General features: G+C 33.8%; 1 long non-coding RNA gene across 1 annotated transcript; it reads right to left on the bottom strand.

Annotated features, from left to right (window-relative positions):
* Nucleotides 1-7,320: 7,320 nt before the first annotated feature.
* Nucleotides 7,321-8,008, bottom strand: LOC141630017 (uncharacterized). Its single transcript, XR_012537408.1, has 2 exons — nucleotides 7,666-8,008; nucleotides 7,321-7,579 (listed from the first exon to the last, which is right to left on the bottom strand). It is a non-coding gene; the product is annotated as an uncharacterized LOC141630017 (long non-coding RNA).
* Between the last annotated feature and the right edge of the window lie 12,963 nt (nucleotides 8,009-20,971).

Raw genomic sequence — 20,971 nt, 5'->3', positions numbered from 1 at the left:
GCTAGGGTACCTTCGTCCTCAATTGCTAAATGCTTTCATCAAGAGTATACTCCTTATGGTGTTAGAAACACTATAGAATCGCAGAATTCCTCTTCTTGCCTAGACAAGAAGAAGGGTCGTCCCCTCTCCACCATGCACAAAAGTGGGTTTAAATGAAAAAGGGATCAATGTACTTTGAGTTTCATAATGGGAATTTGCTTTTGATTTTGTTATTCTCCCCAATTTCTTGTGGCAATTGACATTTTTGAGAACAATTTTCTTTGCCATTTCTTTGATGTTTGGCATTTTGATACTTGGCAAGTTTTTGCAATTTTTGAACATTTTCAAAGTCACCCCAATTTGTAACGAGGGTGCTTTTATTTGAGCATAGAAGTTCTTATTTTTGTACTCCTCATTTCTTTGATGCAAATTTGTGCAAACTTCTTGACTTTCATTTTGGTACTTGAACTCAAATTGAGATTTTTGTTCTCATTCTCTTTTTGTTGACAAAAATGATGATAGAAGTGTTGGAATATGTGTCCTCCGACAATAATGCGATCACAACTGTCGATCATGATGATAACATGTTTAAGTCTCATTTTAAGAATACATGTGGGAAGTAATATTTTACTGTCAACTGGTCCACACATATCGGTAATGATTGGCTGACTAGAGTTTGACATTACTGTCGTGCGACGGTGGTGATCAGTTGATCCCCTTAGGTCATACCTAAAGGGTAACACTCTTAATTGATTATTTAATTGATCGTATGACGATACGGGTTAATTAAATTACTTAAATTTGACGGACGATTTTGGTAGTAATATTTACGTATCTCATTATAATTTGATTAAATAAGATACGGTCTAAGTGATCGAATTGTTTTATTACTTAGATGAAATTATTGTTTACGGAAACAATTGAATCTGAATGAATAATTTATTATAAATACAAGATGTTGTGATTTATAATTGGTAAATCATTTTGGTACAAGTAATTATGAATTACTAAGTCGATTTTGTACATGACGTATTTTTATTAATACGTTGATTTTTAATATGTTAAAAATGCATAACAATTTTACATGGCCTGTGACATGTGACAAATTGATAAATTGACAAAGATAAAATGGAATCCATTTTATCTTAAATGGACCGAAATAGAGGGTGTATTAGGCAAAATATTGTGTTGATTATTTTTTGAGTGGAAAGCATAATCATTTACCTAATTGCTAGCCATACATACCATGCATTGGCCCCTTTACCGTCCCCCTACCCGGTTTTCCAAGTGAAAAGGCCAAAGGATTTTTCTCTTAATTTACCTAATATACACTACTTGAAAAACTAGTGTATTATTCATTCTAACACATCTAAAACAAAAGAATTTTAGAGAGATAAATTACTCCAATATTCCTCCCCTCTTGAACGACATTTCAAAAGGACAAAACAATAGTTTTGGGTCAATTTTTAGTTAGATTAATATTGTTCTAGTATTAATAATATTAATCTTTTAAGGGGTTACTTTGGGTATTCATCTTTGGGAGAGATTCTACCATTGAATCTTTGTTCATCCATATTAGGAGAGCTCAAGAACAAGTAATAAGGAGATCTTACTTGTGCCCTTTGATCCAAAATTTTATTGTAAGGAAAACGATTTCTTGTCTATATTTACTTATGTTTGCATGAATAAGATCTAAATTAATTTTATGACTAAATTAAATTGAAACATATATGAATATGTTGAGTATAATGAGATATAGATTTCTAACAAGCGGTATCAAGAGCCTTAGGTTGTTTGCAAAATCGGTTATAGTTTTTCCGAGTTATACGATTAACAAATAAAACTTATAAATTTGTGTTTATTTTCATATATCACGAAATCAATTATGCATGTTAAAGTTTCTGGTTCTAAAATGTATTTAGGATATTTTGGTTAAATTATGGACTTTTATTGTTCATTTTACATAATAATGGCTTTAAAATGTGATTTTATGATAAAAATGTCATTTTTGGACTAAAATTAGCTAAACTTCGATTTTTCAAGTAGTTTTTGGATATGTTTTCACATATGTTACCTATAGATGACCTGTAAATCTTCATAATTTTATGAGTTCTTATGCTCGAAATATGGATATTTAAAGATAAAATCGAATTTAAATGTAAAAATAGGTTAATATGAGTTATATTTCGAATATGGTCATTGAAATTTAGTATATTGTCACATGCAATTTTAAAATAAGTGTGTAAAATAATTGGCTATAATGAAGTCTTTATGCATGATTTATGAATTTTTGATGAAAAATCACATAAATAGTGACTTTAATTAGTATAAATTGCTAAAACATACTTCATTGCTAAGGAAAAATGTCACATGTTGCATTTTATCTCATATTTCAGATCTAAAAGTGAAAAGTAAATTAAAATAATTTTTCTCATATTTTTATGATAATATTTGGTAAATCCGATAAACCGCAACATTGTTTTTTCTCGATAATTTTCGAAATTTTTAACCTAAGATTTTGAATATTATGAGTGTCATGGTATTTTTTTCCAGAATGTTCATGAGTTTAAATTTCAAATTTTGAATTTATTTGAAATTTTTATGATTTATTTGAAGTTTATGGCTTTATTTTGAAATTTTAAGTCCTTTTATGAACAATATTAAGAAATATAAGTTAATTATTGTCAATAAGTTAGTGGAGACTAATTTTGAGTCCTAAGATGGTTAGGGTAATTAACAAGTACATAAATATGACTTTATGTAATTATTGTGATTTTAAAAGGTTGAATCACGCAAATCCGTAAAAACCGATAAATATACGATATTGGCTCCGTAAAGCCCGATTTAGCATAAAATTGGGCATGTTCATACATATTATAATGCTGCATTTTATTTATGATTGTCATAATTTTATTTTAGTAATTTTTGAATTATGTAATTTTTACTTAGTATGGCCTTAGTTTTTAAATTGATATTACCCGAAATGTATGGGAATATCGATTCGGTTGTAATTTATTGTGATCTCGTATCACCGTTTTGTAATTTAAAAGATTTATTTTATTTTAATTACAAATGTATAATAGGAAATTACGTAATTTGTTATGTAATTTATTTATTCCGGAGATCCTTGAAGACGGTGCCACTCAAGAAGGCGATCCATTAAAGACGGTGTTACCTCGAGATGCGTGCCAAAACCGCCAAAACCGAAGTTCAAGGGACCAATGGAGTTGGTTTCCGAATTTGTAATAGTTTATTAGATTTACTATTTTAGGAAGGCCATACTAGTATTTTTTGTTAGGTTCATATACCTATTATTAGACTCCTCTAATAGTGAACTAATTAACTTATTAATTATTTGTTCTTTAGATCTAGTGCATGCATAACAAAATGAAAGATTTATAAGAAAAACAATGTTCCTTACATTGTTGGTTGGTTCGAAAATTTGGGCACAAGTAAGGTCACCTTCCTTCACTTGTTCTTGAGCTAATAATGATGGATGATCCTCCTAAGACTCCAAGTTTAGAAGCCACTCCAATAAATTGCACCCAAGATTAATCCCAAAAATTCCTACTAATATTAACTAGATATGTAGTAGAAATATTACCTTAATAATACTAATAATCTTATATTACTACTTCTAGTAATAGATTTGGTGTATTAGTATTTATTGAGAGGTTGTAAGAATTTTGCATGTGAGAAAGCTAGAGAGATATGAGGATTTTCAAGCAAAAACACAAGTAACAAAATGAGCAACCAAAATTCCTCCTTTTGTAATGCCAAAACCGGTTGGCATAAGGCAAAGGAGGAATCTTTTGCCTTTTGTTTTTAGTCTTTGTTTGTGTAGGTAGTGTGTAGGCTTTAAGCTTTGTAAGACATGTCATGGATAAGTCACTATCACACATTTTATAACAAAAAGAACAAGACAAAACAAGAGCATCTCTTGCTCTCATTTGGCCGAAATAATGGACCTTTTATGGTCTATTTTTGCCTTTTGTCATTTGTCCCACAAATGCTTATAAGTCATATTTTCAACTATCTTACATTTTTAATTATTAATGTAATCATTTAACACTTAAATATTACAATTAATAATATAATATACACTCCACTTTTTGAGTAGTATACTACCATTATATCAATATATAATGGGTTCCATAATTACTAGTTAGTTAAAATTACAACTTCTTGTAACTTTAAATAACTAATTACCTCTACCTCAAAACTTATATTAATATCTCAACTAATTTAGTAATGTAACACTTAATTACTAAATTTAATCTTTATTTAATCACATTAAAATAAGACGCAAAATTGCACTCCCATAATTAAGGAATTAATTAATCTGTATCGCATACAATTATTTAAATATCTATTTGGGCCTCATCCTATAGGTGTGACCTAAAGGGATCAACTGACCACCACCGTCACACGACAGTAATGTCAAACTCTAGTTAGCCAATCATTACCGATTAATGACGGTCAGTCGACTGTATAAGGAATCATCCCTCACGTATTCTTAATGAGATTTAATTATGATATTTAAATCATGTGATCGCACTATTGTTGAGGACACATTTCCCAACAATCTTCCACTTGTCCTCGACAAGTGTGCGTCACCAATTCTGTTGTCCTATTACAATCTCCCACTTAATGCAAGGTGTCTTGCAGGTCGTACTTACATTTGATCATATCTTGAGTGGTTTTCTCGATCTGGAGATTAACTGTCTGACCGGAATTATCTATCAAAGATACCTTCCGAGCGTGGCCACGCATTTCCAGTTAACTACTCCTCGAGTGGCCTTGAGATTTAAAACAACCCTGACAAGGGGTGGACAATTCCTATCGCCCTATTCCCTTCGTTCAGCCACAGTCCATCATAACCCAAAATATACCCAGTTTGACCTCGTTTAAGAAATCGTAGAGTATAAATCAAAGCTAATCAGAAGTTGTGCCAACTTGGGCGAATAGTCTCTAGTCAAAAGAATTGACTCATAAGAATACTATAGTAGCTCTTGCCACGACCAGGCTTTATGAATTACCAGAACTCTATAAGTGGTCACTGCCCGACAGATTGTCTCATACAGTCTGCCTATGTGATCGACTAGTCATCCCATATGACTCTATGGCACTTGAACTTGCCATCAATCGCATCACACTCTAGTCACTTCGAGACGTCACCTCATATAAGTAACTAGGGGCGAATACCATGTCAATCCAGTTCACTTTAATGGGGTTCAATTTGTCTCTACAACCCATTCGGATACGACAAAGTAGCGGGTGAGTTTAATAAAAACTCAAACGATAAATGTGATAATCACATATGAATAGTCAATACACTATTACTACTTCATATTCTATAATCTCTAGTGTATTAAAACACTAGTTAAAATGCAATACAAGCTTGGCAAGTGGATATACCCGATATCCATATATTCCAACTTAATTAATTGCTATTTCCTTCCATTCAATGTCATCTCTTAATAACATGAATTTCTCTAAGTATATGTCTAGACTTCATACTAGACCCGAGCTCTTTAACTTGAAAGAAGCTCCCACTGTTATCGCATAACTTGTGATAAAGTCATTTGTGGAGAGATTCACTCTTAATCCCTTCGATGACTATTTTATCACAATTTTACTTAGATTCCTTTTGTAGAATTTGCAATGCACGAAACTAAAACACTTTTCTTAGTTTCTTACTCCTTTGTCAACTACATTAGCTTAGGATTTCATCAAATCCTTTTAAGCTTGGAAACTAAAGTTGGTGCAACCCTTCAACACCTTAACTTAGTTTATCATCCAATCATGTGTACAAGTTATCAATTGTACTTTAAGGCTTTCATAAGCCCATCATATGAATTAACTTATTATTGACTCATAATGTACCCAGCAAGTGGTACATCACAGCAGGTGCGTCGGTTGGCATACAAAATCGTTCTAATGGCGGAAACATTAGTAATCGATTTCATGTAATCAACAACTTAATGGGTTCAGTGAACGACTATGATTCCATCATAGTAATTCCACTTTCATCATCATGAATAAGCCATTTAACTTTGTTGATGTTAAACAGATACGAAAGAACTTATCTTCATAAGACTCTCAATTCTATACCAATTTACTCTCACATAGATTCAAAAATCTAGAATACTTTGCATCCCTTCCATGTTTCCCAATTACTCTTACCAGAAGAGATCATTGGTATATTATTCTCAATAAGTAATATGTTATCAACATATATGACATGGAGAAACAATTCTAGCTCCCACTTAACTTCATGTATATCATGATTCTTCAATCATGTGAATGAAACAATTCACTATAATCACATGAACGAAAAGTATAATCCTTTAATGCTTGCTTAAGACCATCCTAGGTTTACTTAAGAAGGCTATGCATAATATGTTAGGATTCTTAGATCTTCATCTAAGGTTTTGTGTTTTTAAACATTTCCTTCTCTAAATTCCCATTTTAGAAAAGCGAATTATATTTGCCATTCTTCATTAAAATGAAATGCAACAATTCCTAACACAATTTATTTTGATCAACATCTTCATGTAAATCTTATGCATTTAAGTACTCAAAAGCTCTATTCAATTTAAGGAGACACTTTCCTTTAAGTAAATCTACTTTCGAGTAACAATTTTCGGATTGTAATGCTTCGGCTCAAATGTAACATGGTCATAATACTATCACTTTCACAAAGTAATATTTTTAAACAATAAAGACATGTGCGATAAACTCCCACTAAACTATGCTCTCAATCTATCTTCATAGACTATAGTTCGATACCAACTCCCACTCTATAATACTATTACTTTCACAAAGTAACATTTCAATTAAAAGAGATGTTTGTGACGATTCAATCTACTCCCACTCTATCTCTCAGAAATACACCTAATTTCTTGAGAGATAGCTTTGTGAGTCACAAACATATATTTAACGGAGTATTAGGAGTTTTCAAAGACTATATATTAACTTTCAAAAGGCCATCCTAACATGGAAGCTTGATAATATGACAGTCTGATCCATGTAATCTGGTTTAATAGACTCTCTATTCTAGGTATCTCATGGTTGACCATCCAATTAGAATAATATGTCCATTTGGTATCGTGAATTCCCTACTTGATGAATTCAAAAACTCATTACAACTTTAGAATTGATCTTATATAAATAAGTTGTTACTTTAAGTAACAAAGACATAAGGAGAATCAGATTCATAGCTTATGGACATATAATGATCCCATCATCATAATCGTCTACTTGATCAATTTAAGTTGTTTATCTAATGTTTCTCTACGCAAGTAATTAATGATGATGATTTTAGAACAAACAACATAATAAAACAAGTGATTTGGGTTGAAAACCAAATCACCAATATCCAAAATACAACCCGTGTTTAAAGGATACAAACCAATTTCCAAGTCACACGAGGAAATTAAAATAGTTCTAAAAACATGAAATTCATCATAAAATTAAAGACAAAGCAAATTTAAAAGCCAAGCTTCCATTGATTCATCACCATGGTCGGCTACTCTAGCTTCCCTCGTGATCCTCTAGACTTGCTTCTCCTTGCCTTTGTCCTTGCTAGGAGGGGGCCCTATTTACAATAAAAAGGGTAATTATCACAACTTGTATCACATACTAATTGAGATTGAAACATAAAAGATAGGGATATTTATATACCTACTGGAATAACCTTTCCAGCTTTGATGTCGCCAAGATACTTGGAACAGTTTCTCTTCCAATGTCCAACTCCACAACAATAGTGGCACTTGTCCCCGGAGGGGGCACTGTACTTGGGCTTGGAGGAGCTTGCTTCATAAGTCTTAGCTATGTTCCTGTTGGGAGTTCGCTTCTTTCCCTTTTTCCCGCTTTTCTTGAAAGTTCCCTTGCTCTTTTGATTAACATTGAGCACATCTTTGGTGGTGCTAACACTTAGCCCCATGTCCCTTTCGGCTTGCACAAGCATTTTGTGCAACTCATCAAGGGAAACCTTCTTATCATGCATATTAAAATTCACCCGGAATTGAACATATGCTTTGATTTTGTTTAGGGAATGAAGAATTCGATCAATCACGAGTTCATCGGGAATTTCCACCTTATGCATTTTCAAGGTCTCAACATGCTCCATCAACTTGAGCACATGTGGGCTCACCTTTTGGCCCTCTTTGATGTTAAGATCAAAGAATGCGGAAGCCGCCTCATATTCAATGACCCTAGGAGCTCGTGAAAACATGTTCACAAGCTTCATGTAGATCTCATGAGCGGTGCTAATCTTTATAGCACTTCGTTGGAGTTCGGCCTCCATAGCAAAGATCAATACATTTTTCATTGCGGCCGACTCCTTTTGGTAATCCTCATAGGCTTGCCTAGCGGTGGACCTAGTATTAGGTGGTTCGGTGGGAGATGCCTCGGTAAGGTAACGAAGCTTGTCGTCACCTTGCGCGGCCAAGCGAAGTTGTGCATCCCAATCGGCGAAATTGGACCCATTCTTTTCTAACTTACATCGATCCATGAAGGATCGGAGCCATGACACATTGGAAAGCGGGGTGGAACTAGTGGATGCGGACGCGTTTGAAGTTGCCATTGCAGTTGATTAAAACAAATTTTGACTACAAAATAGGAAATGAAAGAATTTAATTATCATCTATCGTTTTAATAATACTCGTTAAATTAACTACAAGTATTGCATTTATATAGTGACCTCCACCCAACTACATAAATGATTCCGATATCCAAATTCATATTAACTTGGGCACGGTGAGCCGATTCATCCCTTATTAATATAACTCGGTAGATTAACCTTTTAATCGATTCTACTTTTAGAACTCTCGGTCGATAAAAATTACTCTAATTCTCATCTTTAGCCCGGAACACATGCGACTACGGTCAACAATACTTCCGTTGAGCTCAATCCAAATTTCGATGTAATAACATTTTACTACCCCACTTCGCCAACGTAACAAGGTTTGTATTACGGTGAAGCCGGATTAACTCCCTTGTGAAATTGGTACTTCATGAGTTTCTACTATTTGGTAAGGCTTTATCTCAATTTTTAATATGTGAGAGGTCTTGTCAATTTATTATCTATCACGTTTTAAGTGAACTAAAGCGGTGAACTACGATAATTATAATTGACACGGTCGATGACTCGATATGATATGCATGTGTTGTTATGGCGATTTGGCAATGCATGCAACATATTAAAAGAAATGCAAAGCAATAAATAAAATTCCTAGTATGGCCTTCCTAAAATAGAAAATCAAATAATCTATTACATATTCGGAAACCAACTCCTTTGGTCGCTTGAATCTTCAAGTGACACGCCTCCCAAGACACCGTCTTCGTCGGATCACCTTTCCGAATGGCACCGTCTTGAAGATGCTCCATAATTACAAATAATAAAAATACAAAGCTATTCCTATTATACATTTGTAAAATGGAAAAACTACTGAAAATAAAATAAAATAAAAGTGATTCGAGATCACATTAAATTACAACCGAATCAATATTCCCTTTCATTACGGGTAATATTGATTAAACTAAGGCCATACTAAGATTAAAATTACATAATTCAAAATTATATAAATAAAAGACATTCAACAATTGAAATATGAAGCATTATAATATGTACCTTCATGCCAAATGATGTGCCAAATCGCCTTATTTAACTTATGTCGTACATATAACCCGGTTTCATGGAAATACGTGATAATAACCTTTTAAAATCATTAATTAACACTTAAATCACATCTAAGCTCAAGTTAATTATCCTAACACATTTTAGGACTCAAAAATTAGTCATCACTAAATTTTTGACAATAATTCAACTTGATTTAATTTTATGCTCATTTTTTACCTTAAAATCATCATTTATATGTAATAAATCCAAATTAAATTATAAAAGTTTCAAAATTTGAATTTTAAATTTTTGTACATTCTGGAATAAATCCATGACACTCATAATGTCAAAAATCATGGTTAAAATTTTCGAATTAATTTTGAGAAAATATAGTTGCAATTAATCGGTTTTATCTCATAAAATACATAAAGTATCCGAAAATTACTCCAATAATTTTTACAACTTTAGATCTGATTAGTGGGATATTTATGAAACTTAAAATAATTTTCTCAACCCATGCAATACGTTTTAGCTAATTTTTGCTAAAATAGTCACTATTTATGCCATTTTTACTCAAAAATCCATAAATCATGCTAAATAAGATATTTAAATCTAGAAATTTACATACTCTCTGTAAATATTTCATGTGACAACATATTAAAAGATCATGGCTTAATTCGAAATTTTACTATTTTTAACCATTTTACCTCTTTCAATCCATTTTTATCTCATAAAAATCATAAATCATGCAAAATTAATCAAATTAACTCGTCCTTTTACACACAACTTGCAAAATATGCATGTGAGGTCATATAAATTTTTCAAGGTCAGAAACGAAATTTAACTATTTTTAGCATTTTAATTCCCATTTTAGTCATAAAAATGTAATAAAATGACCAAAAATCGTTAAAATGAGCAATAAATTTCCATGAATCATAAAAATGACCTAAAAACATTTTAGGACCAGAATATATAACATGCATGGTGATTTCGTGGCTTATACTTATAAATCACAAATTTTTAAGTTTTATATGTTAACCTTTTAACTCGGAAAAACAATAACCGATTATGCATGCAACATCCTTATGCTCTGATACCACTTGTTAGGTTCATATACCTATTATTAGACTCCTCTAATAGTGAACTAATTAACTTATTAATTATTTGTTCTTTAGATCTAGTGCATGCATAACAAAATGAAAGATTTATAAGAAAAACAATGTTCCTTACATTGTTGGTTGGTTCAAAAATTTGGGCACAAGTAAGGTCACCTTCCTTCACTTGTTCTTGAGCTAATAATGATGGATGATCCTCCTAAGACTCCAAGTTTAGAAGCCACTCCAATAAATTGCACCCAAGATTAATCCCAAAAATTCCTACTAATATTAACTAGATATGTAGTAGAAATATTACCTTAATAATACTAATAATCTTATATTACTACTTCTAGTAATAGATTTGGTGTATTAGTATTTATTGAGAGGTTGTATGAATTTTGCATGTGAGAAAGCTAGAGAGATATGAGGATTTTCAAGCAAAAACACAAGTAACAAAATGAGCAACCAAAATTCCTCCTTTTGTAATGCCAAAACCAGTTGGCATAAGGCAAAGGAGGAATCTTTTGCCTTTTGTTTTTAGTCTTTGTTTGTGTAGGTAGTGTGTAGGCTTTAAGCTTTGTAAGACATGTCATGGATAAGTCACTATCACACATTTTATAACAAAAAGAACAAGACAAAACAAGAGCATCTCTTGCTCTCATTTGGCCGAAATAATGGACCTTTTATGGTCTATTTTTGCCTTTTGTCATTTGTCCCACAAATGCTTATAAGTCATATTTTCAACTATCTTACATTTTTAATTATTAATGTAATCATTTAACACTTAAATATTACAATTAATAATATAATATACACTCCACTTTTTGAGTAGTATACTACCATTATATCAATATATAATGGGTTCCATAATTACTAGTTAGTTAAAATTACAACTTCTTGTAACTTTAAATAACTAATTACCTCTACCTCAAAACTTATATTAATATCTCAACTAATTTAGTAATGTAACACTTAATTACTAAATTTAATCTTTATTTAATCACATTAAAATAAGACGCAAAATTGCACTCCCATAATTAAGGAATTAATTAATCTGTATCGCATACAATTAATTAAATATCTATTTGGGCCTCATCCTATAGGTGTGACCTAAAGGGATCAACTGACCACCACCGTCACACGACAGTAATGTCAAACTTTAGTTAGCCAATCATTACCGATTAATGACGATCACGATTTGTATAAGGAATCATCCCTCACGTATTCTTAATTTGAGATTTAATTATGATATTTAAATCATGTGATCGCACTATTGTTGAGGACACATTTCCCAACATTTTTTTCTTTGCATTTTATTTATATGTTGCATGCATCGCTAAAATCGCCATAACTAAAACATGCATTATCTTTTTAATCGAGTTTATCGACCGTGTCAATTACAATTATCGTAGTTCACCGCATTAGTTCACTTAAAACGTGATAGATAATAAATTGACATGACCTCTCGCTAAAAATAAACAATTGAGACTTAGCCTTACCAAAGAGTAGAAACCATGAAAACCTATTTCGTGAGGGAGTGCACTCGGCCACACCGGGGTACAAACCTTGTTACGTAGGGGAAGTGGGTGATAAATGTCTATCCACCGAGTTTATGTTAATAAAGGGTATTTCGGCACACCGTTCCCTAAGTTAATATAAATTTGGATCATGGACACATTTATTCGAAATTTGGGTTGAACTCAACGAAAGTATTCACGACAATCTCCGGATGTGTTTCGGGCTAGAGATAAATATTAATGTAATTTTATTGACCAAGAGTTCTAAAAGTAGAATCGATTAAAAGGTTAATCCACCAAGTTATGTTAATAAAGGGTATTTCGGCACACCGTGCCCTAAGTTGATATGAATTTGGGTCTTGGAATCATTTATCAAGTTAGGTAGAGGTCACTAGATAAATGCAATAAAACTTGTTTATATTAAATTTACAAGTATTATTATTGTAAAAATGACAAATGTTTTATTCCTTCTATTTTGTTTTGTAGACCACTTTTATTTCTCATAACAAATGGCCGCTCCAAATACCAACGCCACACCTCTCACTAATGCTTCATGGCTCCGATCCTTCATGGATCGTTGTAAACTTGAAAAAAATGGGTCAAATTTCTCCGATTGGGTTGCCCAACTCAAATTAGCCGCCCAAGGTGACGACAAGCTTCGTTACCTCACCGAGGCCTCTCCACCCGAACCTACTGCTAGGTCGAGTGCCGCCACTAGGGAAGCATATGAGCTTACCACAAGGAGTCCGCCGCAATGAAAAATGTGTTGATTTTTGCGATGGAGGCGGATCTCCAAAGGAGAGCCTTTAAAATGGGCACCGCTAATGAAATCTACTCCAAGCTTGTGACAATGTTTTCACAAACTCCGAGGATCGTCCAATATGAGGCGGCCGCGGCATTCTTTGATCTCGACTTTAAGGAGGGCCAAAAGGTTAGCCCTCACGTGCTCAAATTGATAGCGCTAGTCGAGACTTTGAAGATTCAAAAGGTTGAAATCCCCAAAGAACTCATTGTAGATAGGATTCTACCCTCCTTATCCAAAGTCAAAGCATATGTTCAATTCCGGGTGAATTTTAACATGCAAGACAAGGACGTGTCTCTTGAAGAGTTGCACAAAATACTTGTGCAAGCCGAAAGAGACATGGGGTTAAATGTTAAGCCACCTAAGGATGTGCTTAACATAAGCACCAAGAGCAAGGAAAAGTTCAAAATGAATGGGAAGAAGGGTAAGAAGCAAGCTACCACTTTCACCAAGGCTAAGACTTTTGAAGCTAGCACTTCCAATACCAAGAAGGGTCCTCTTGACAAATGCCATTATTGTAATGGTGTTGGACATAGGAAGAGGAATTGTTCCATGTATCTTGGTGACATCAAAGCTGGAAAGATCACTCCAGTAGGTAAATAACTATCCTTTCTTTTATGTTTCTAAATCAACTATGGTATTTTGATACAAAGTTGTGATAATGTATCTCCTTTTTATTGTAAATAGGGCCTCCTCCAAGCAAAGACAAGGGAAAGGAAAAGCAAGCTTGAGATATCATCAAGGAGCTAGGAGTAGCTTCCATGAAGCTTGGCTTTTTATTATTGTCTTATTTTATGTTATGTTTCGAATTTTTTGAACTATTTTGATTTCCGTTTTTGACATGGAAATGGTTGATCCTTTATAAACAATTGTTGTATTTTGGATTATGGTGGCTTGGTTTTCAACCCAAGTCACCCGTTTTATCGTATTTTCTTTGTTCTAAAAATTCGTCTTTATATGCTTGTACATAGAAACATATGATCATCCACTTAAAGTGATCTAATTGAGAACTATAATGATGGGATTCATTATATGTCCACAAGCTTAAGGCTTGTGTATGATCAATTATAAAGTGATGTTGAGTTGATGAACTCTCTTAGGGGTCGTTTGGTTCACTAGTTAGGAATGTAATGGATTGGAATGAGAAAACATAGGAGTATGGGGTTCCAATTCCATACCTTCCAAAACACGTTTGGTTCATTAGAAAAATAAATATGAAGGAATGAAGCTTGAATCAATGGGGATGAGGTAGGTATGGGATTCCAAGGGGTTGGGGTGGAATGAGAATCTATCGGGATTCTAACTCCATTCCAAAACACCCCAACTAAACACTAGAATAACTAAAATCCATTCCATTCCATTCTAAACCTCCCAACCAAACATCCCCTTAAAGGAATGTCAATCACCAAGTACACTTATCAAATCTAAAACAATTAGTCAACCTATGAGATAGTCCTCCTTATACTTCAAAAATCATTATTTGTGTATCATAAGCTATCTTTGAATCTCTAGTGTATTTATTCTAAAGATAGAGTGGGAGAAAAATGAAGACACAAAGAACACAAAGCAAATTTGTATACTTGAGTAAATGAGATCTACGCAAGAAAGAATGATTTGTGTACCTAAATAGATAGTGTACACGAATAGATGAGATCTATGGTCTCGTATAGATGAGATCTACATAACACAAGAGACCAAGTAAAGTAATCAAAAAATATGTTCTCAAAATTACTACACGAGGAGACCAAAAGAAAGGTTTGGAAGAAGAATGACTAATGTAAAGTCTTATCAAGAGATTTGGCTAGTATATGAACAACCTTTGACCAATAGTTTCAATATTGATATTTACTTAAGAGCCTAAATGAATCAAAATTGCATCCTCGAAAGTAAATGTGATTTATGACTAAAAGTTGCAAAGAAAGATATGCCAATATCTACAAAAGCTAAATTAATTGTTAACCACGCTAGTGTCATTACTTAACCTCATTATGAAAATGAAATGGTTAAACCTCCTTCCAAAAAGGGTATTTTGAGAAGGACGTGTATTAGATGTAATTCACATTTGAATAATGACATTGCTACGCATCATTATAAAATGAATGAGTTAGAGATTAAAAATCTCTTTCCATAAGTTTAAGATTGAAACCTTTTTTTCAAAATAGGTATTTTGAAAACATATGTTGGGAACTTTTGGTTTTATCTTAATAACTTGGCAAAGCAAAATATATTTCAATTCTTGAAATGTTTCGATTGAGTAGTCAATTATGAAACATGTGGAATTAAGTGGGAGTTGGAAATTATCATGTGAAGACATGGAATTTAGTGGGAGCAATCATCTTGTAAAAATTTATAACTCATTACTCATTGAGAATGACGAGCTAATACTATCTTTCACAAACAAGTATTTGAGTTTTCAATTCTGGATGAAAATGGACTATGATGAATCCAAACACATCATGAGATGTTGGATAGGTATTGAGATATACACATCGAATCAACGAGAAACGTAGGTTATTCATGTCAATGAAAATGGAATTGCCATTAGCAGTCATGGTCATTCATTGAACCTAAGAATAGTTGATCACATGATTATAAATTACTAATGTTTCCGCCATTAGAATAATCATGCACATGTCCAATAATGAATCATATGCATAAGAGCATGATGAATCATTGGCAAGCCATAGAAGAATCATCATGAATTCTTTAGGAGAACTAATGAGCGATTCCAGTGTTGGACAGAACACTCTGTTATGTGACAAGAGGTTGTACATATTGAAGTTCGAACACACGTAAGGATTTATGAAAATCCTAAGCTATTCAAGCTAAAAGGAGAAATAAGAAGTTTGGAAAGATACTTAGTTATAGTAAGAAGTTACTCAAAACTAATATTTTCTAATATACTAGGACTTATGAGAAGTGCTAGGCTAATCATCTTGACAATTGTTGCAAGACCCTACAAAACGTATACCTAGTGCATTGTGAGTTGATAGAACACTTGACCAGTGCAAGTTATATCATCCACCACAAATTCGTTGGTTATGTGATGAACAACGAGAAAGTTCTTTCAAGATAAAGAACCCAAACCAAGGTTGGGAACGTATATGTGTACTTGGTAAGGTTCATGCTATGAGAGATAACATGAATATAAAGGAAAATGCAATTAAAAAGGTTTGAACACATGGACACATGGTATGTTAAACTTCTATTGCAATCAACTAGTGTTTACACACTTACGATATACATCACAAGGTTGTAATATGGTATTGACTACCCGAATGTGATGTCGACATTCGTCGTTTGAGTTATTATTAACTCACCTTATGCTTTATTATATCCAAACGGGTTCTAGAGACAATTGAACCCCGTTAAAGTGAACACGGATTAGCATTGTATTCGCCCATAGTTACTTACATGAGGTGACGTCTCGAAGTGACTAGAGTGTGATGCGATTGATGGCAAGTTCAAATGCCATGAAGTCATGTGAGATGACTAGTCGATCACATAGGCAGACTGTTAGGAACACTTTGTCGGGCCTTATGACCGCTTATAGAGTTCTGGCAAATTTATATAGCCTGGTCGAGGCGAGAGCTACTATAATATTCTAATGAGTCGATTCTTTTGACTAAAGACTGTTCGCCTAAGATGGCACAGTTTCAGATTAACTTTGATTTGTGTTACTACGACCTTCGTAAATAGGGTCAAATGGGCATATTTTGGGTTATGATGGTTGTGGCTAGTCGAAGGGAATAAGTGCAATAGGAATTGTCCACCCCTAATCAGGGTTATAACAATATCTCAGGGCCACTCGAGGAGTAATGAACTTGAAATGCGTGGCCACGCTCGGATGATATCTATGGTAGATGAATCCGGTCAATCAGTTATTCTCCAGATCGAGGAAACCACTCTCGATATGTTCACGTGCAAGTACGACCTGAAAGACACCTTGCATTGAGTGGGAGAAAGTAATAGGACAAGAGAATTGGTGACGCACACTTGTCGAGGACAAGTGGGAGATTGTTGGAATATGTGTCCTCCGACAATAATGCGATCACAACTGTCGATCATGATGATCACATGTTTAAGTCTCATTTTAAGAATACATGTGGGAAGTAATATTTTACTTGTCAATGGTCCACACATATCAGTAATGATTGGCTGACTAGAGTTTGTCATTACTGTCGTGCGACGGTGGTGATCAGTTGATCCCCTTAGGTCATACCTAAAGGGTAACACTCTTAATTGATTATTTAATTGATCGTATGACGATACGGGTTAATTAAATTACTTAAAATTGACGGACGATTTTGGTAGTAATATTTACTTATCTCATTATAATTTGATTAAATAAGATACGGTCTAAGTGATCGAATTGTTTTATTACTTAGATGAAATTATTGTTTACGGAAACAATTGAATCTGAATGAATAATTTATTATAAATACAAGATGTTGTGATTTATAATTGGTAAATCATTTTGGTACAAGTAATTATGAATTACTAAGTCGATTTTGTACATGACGTATTTTTATTAATACGTTGATTTTTAATATGTTAAAAATGCATAACAATTTTACATGGCTTGTGACATGTGACAAATTGATAAATTGACAAAGATAAAATGGAATCCATTTTATCTTAAATGGACCGAAATAGAGGGTGTATTAGGCAAAATATTGTGTTGATTAATTTTTGAGTGGAAAGCATATCATTTACCAAATTGCTAGCAATGCATACCTAGTTACTCTTGTGAAGAGCACCTTGGTCATGCATTGGCCCATTTACCCTCCCCCTACCCGGTTTTCCTAGTGAAAAGGCCAAAGGGTTTTTCTCTTAATTGACCTAATATACACTACTTGAAAAACTAGTGTATTATTCAATCTAACACATCTAAAACAAAAGAATTTTAGAGAGATAAATTACTCCAATATTCCTCCCCTCTTGAACGAAATTTCAAGAGGACAAAACAATAGTTTTGGGTCAATTTTTAGTTAGATTAATATTGTTCTAGTATTAATAATATTAATCTTTTAAGGGGTTACTTTGGGTATTCATCTTTGGGAGAGATTCTACCCTTGAATCTTTGTTCATCCATATTAGAAGAGCTCAAGAACAAGTAAGAAGGAGATCTTACTTGTGCCCTTTGATCCGAAATTTTATTGTAAGGAAAACGATTTATTCTCTATATTTACTTATGTTTGCATGTATAAGATCTAAATTAATTTTATGACTTAATTAAATTGAAACATATATGAATATGTTGAGTATAATGAGATATAGATTTCTAACAAGAAGTGGAAGATGGTTGCATGGTTTCAAGGGTCACCTTGGAATAAACGGTAGCCAAGGAGTCATCACATCACAAGGTACTCTTAACTAGGCCTTAGTCCATGGGTCAAAGGATACTAGCATGACACATCCTAGGGTGTTTTGGAAGTATTCTAATGAGCAAAGTCTCAAGAAGAAAAAGTATCTACAAAGGCCTTATATACACTTGTCAAGTTTCCCAAATAGATGTTTTCACAAAATTTTTCCTAAAATGCAACTACATGACATGATGCAACTAACATATATTACAATCTAATGCATATGCTTCTATCAACTAGTATGCCATATAAACTACATGCAACCCCTAAAATCACATTGGTTTGTACCGCATCAACCAAAATAAAGCCACATAGTCATTAACATAGAGAGGAAAAACGAGATTTGGAAAGATCATACCATGCGGTCTTCATATTCCTCATGCCTTGGATGTGGCGTAGTCGATCCAATGTGATAAGAGGACAAACAAACACAAGTATATATGCAATATACAATTCTATATTACAAAGGAATGAACATGTTTTTGTATTTTTGAGAAATTTTCCAGTTTTTATGAATTTTTCAAAAAATATTCAATTTTTATCATTTTTATCATTTTTTAATGCAAGGTTAAGTTAGAATTTCCCATCCCAGTGGAGAGAGAGAGAAATAACTTTGTGCTCTTTGCAATGGCGAAGACTAAATCTAAACAACGCAATCTAGTTCATCAACTACAGCAAAAACAAATCAAACAAATCAATCAACTAATAATAATATACAATCAAGTATTAATCATAAACAAAATACAAATAAAAATTCTAATACTAGTAATAATAATATTGATCGTGTTACAGAAATTGCAAAAATTTGGGCGGAAGTAGCCTCTATACTGCGTCGTGCTGGAATAGAATATGCAGAGGAAGAGGTGAGCATTGATGAATCACCGGTAACGGAACATGAGGATACTGGAGTAGTTCCGACGCCTGAAGAGAATCGCATCGTGGAGGAGAAATTGACGCCAATTGCTGAGGATGTAGAATTGGAAATTCCGAAAGGTAATATACTCAAACTTACTTCAGATGATGTTCGGGAGGAAATTGATTACTGGTCCTTAGCAATTTATGGATATGTAATGGGTGGGAATCCGCTGTGGGCCGCGATGGAAGGTTATTTGAGGCGTGAATGGCGAGATTATGAAATAACTAAGATAGCCTTTCTTCCTAATGGTCTTTTTGTGGTAAGGTTTGCTACTATGGAACATCGTAATCTAGTCCTGAAGAAGGGAATGTTCGTATTTGATGGAAAACCTGTCATAATTAGGCCATGGGAACCTAATACCAAGATAACTAAGGTATCTGTTAAGACTGTACCCATATGGATCAAATTGGTAGGGTTGGACCTAAAATTCTGGGGAGCTAAATGTCTTGAGAAGTTGGCTTCTATAGTTGGAAAGTTTATTCGTATAGATGACCTGACTATTGAGAGAACATTATTGGGTTTCGCTAGGGTTATGGTGGAGGTTACGATTGATCAAAAATTTCCTGATAAAATTAAATTTGAGGATGAATTGGGTCAGGAGGTCACTATGTTGGTTGAATATGACTGGTTACCAATCACATGTATGAAATGTAAAGGGATTGGGCATAGTGCAGCACAATGTAGGAAAGGGAATGGATGGATGCGTAGACCTATTCCACCTGTGAGGCAGCAGCAACCAAAGCAGGTTTGGAAGAGAAGAGAAACAGTGGAGTCAACTCTTAGTCCTGCAGACTATCCACAGCTAGTGAAAAGTCCAAGGATTATACCAACTGTGGTGCCTGCCCAGGAGGTTGTGCCTAAAGATAGTGGGCAAGGTAGTAACACAGGGGTGAATACACCAGCTGTTACACCATTGACTACTACTACGGGAGCAATCTTCACTCCTGCTAGAATTCTTACTCGCATGACAAGGCATGAATCAAGGATGCCAGGAAGGACTGGAGGATTTGTGGCAAATTTCAATACTGAACTTGCTAAATCTGGTGAAATGGTTGATAAAGGAGGGGGAGGGGAGGCTATGGCCTCTCATGGGTAGTATTGGAGTTTGGAATATTAGGAGCCTAAATAGTTTGACTAAACAAAAAGATATTAAGTGGCGTCTACATCAATCCAATGTGGACCTATTTGGGCTCCTTGAGACCAGAGTGAAACCTGGATCTCTAAATAAAGTAGTAGATAATCTTTGTGTTGGTTGGTCTTACATCACAAATCATCTGTATCATGAGGGTGGAAGGATATGGGTTCAGTGGAAGGACCAAAAAATATGTTGTTAACATTGTGGATATGGAAGCTCAGTTCATTCACCTTAAAGTTAAGGATTTGGTTACTGCTAATGAATTTTTTGTCACCTATGTTTATGGTTTTAACAAAATAGAGGAAAGGGTACCTTTATGGGATGCACTGGTTAGGATTGCTGTGGTGGAACCATGGATTGTACTTGGAGATTTTAATAATGTCATGTACCTTGATGAGAAGATTGGTTTACCTGTCAAGGATGCTGAGGTTTTACCTTTTCTGAATACTGTTGAACTTTGTGACTTACAAGACATAAAATGCACTGGCTCTTTTTTCACTTGGAATAATAAACAACCAAGTGCCACTAGAGTAT

This window comes from Silene latifolia, chromosome 2 (assembly GCF_048544455.1).
Source record: "Silene latifolia isolate original U9 population chromosome 2, ASM4854445v1, whole genome shotgun sequence".
In the NCBI taxonomy this organism is placed as follows: Eukaryota; Viridiplantae; Streptophyta; class Magnoliopsida; order Caryophyllales; family Caryophyllaceae; genus Silene; species Silene latifolia.
Note: the sequence above shows the minus strand (reverse complement) of the source record. Positions and strands in the feature narration are given on the sequence as shown.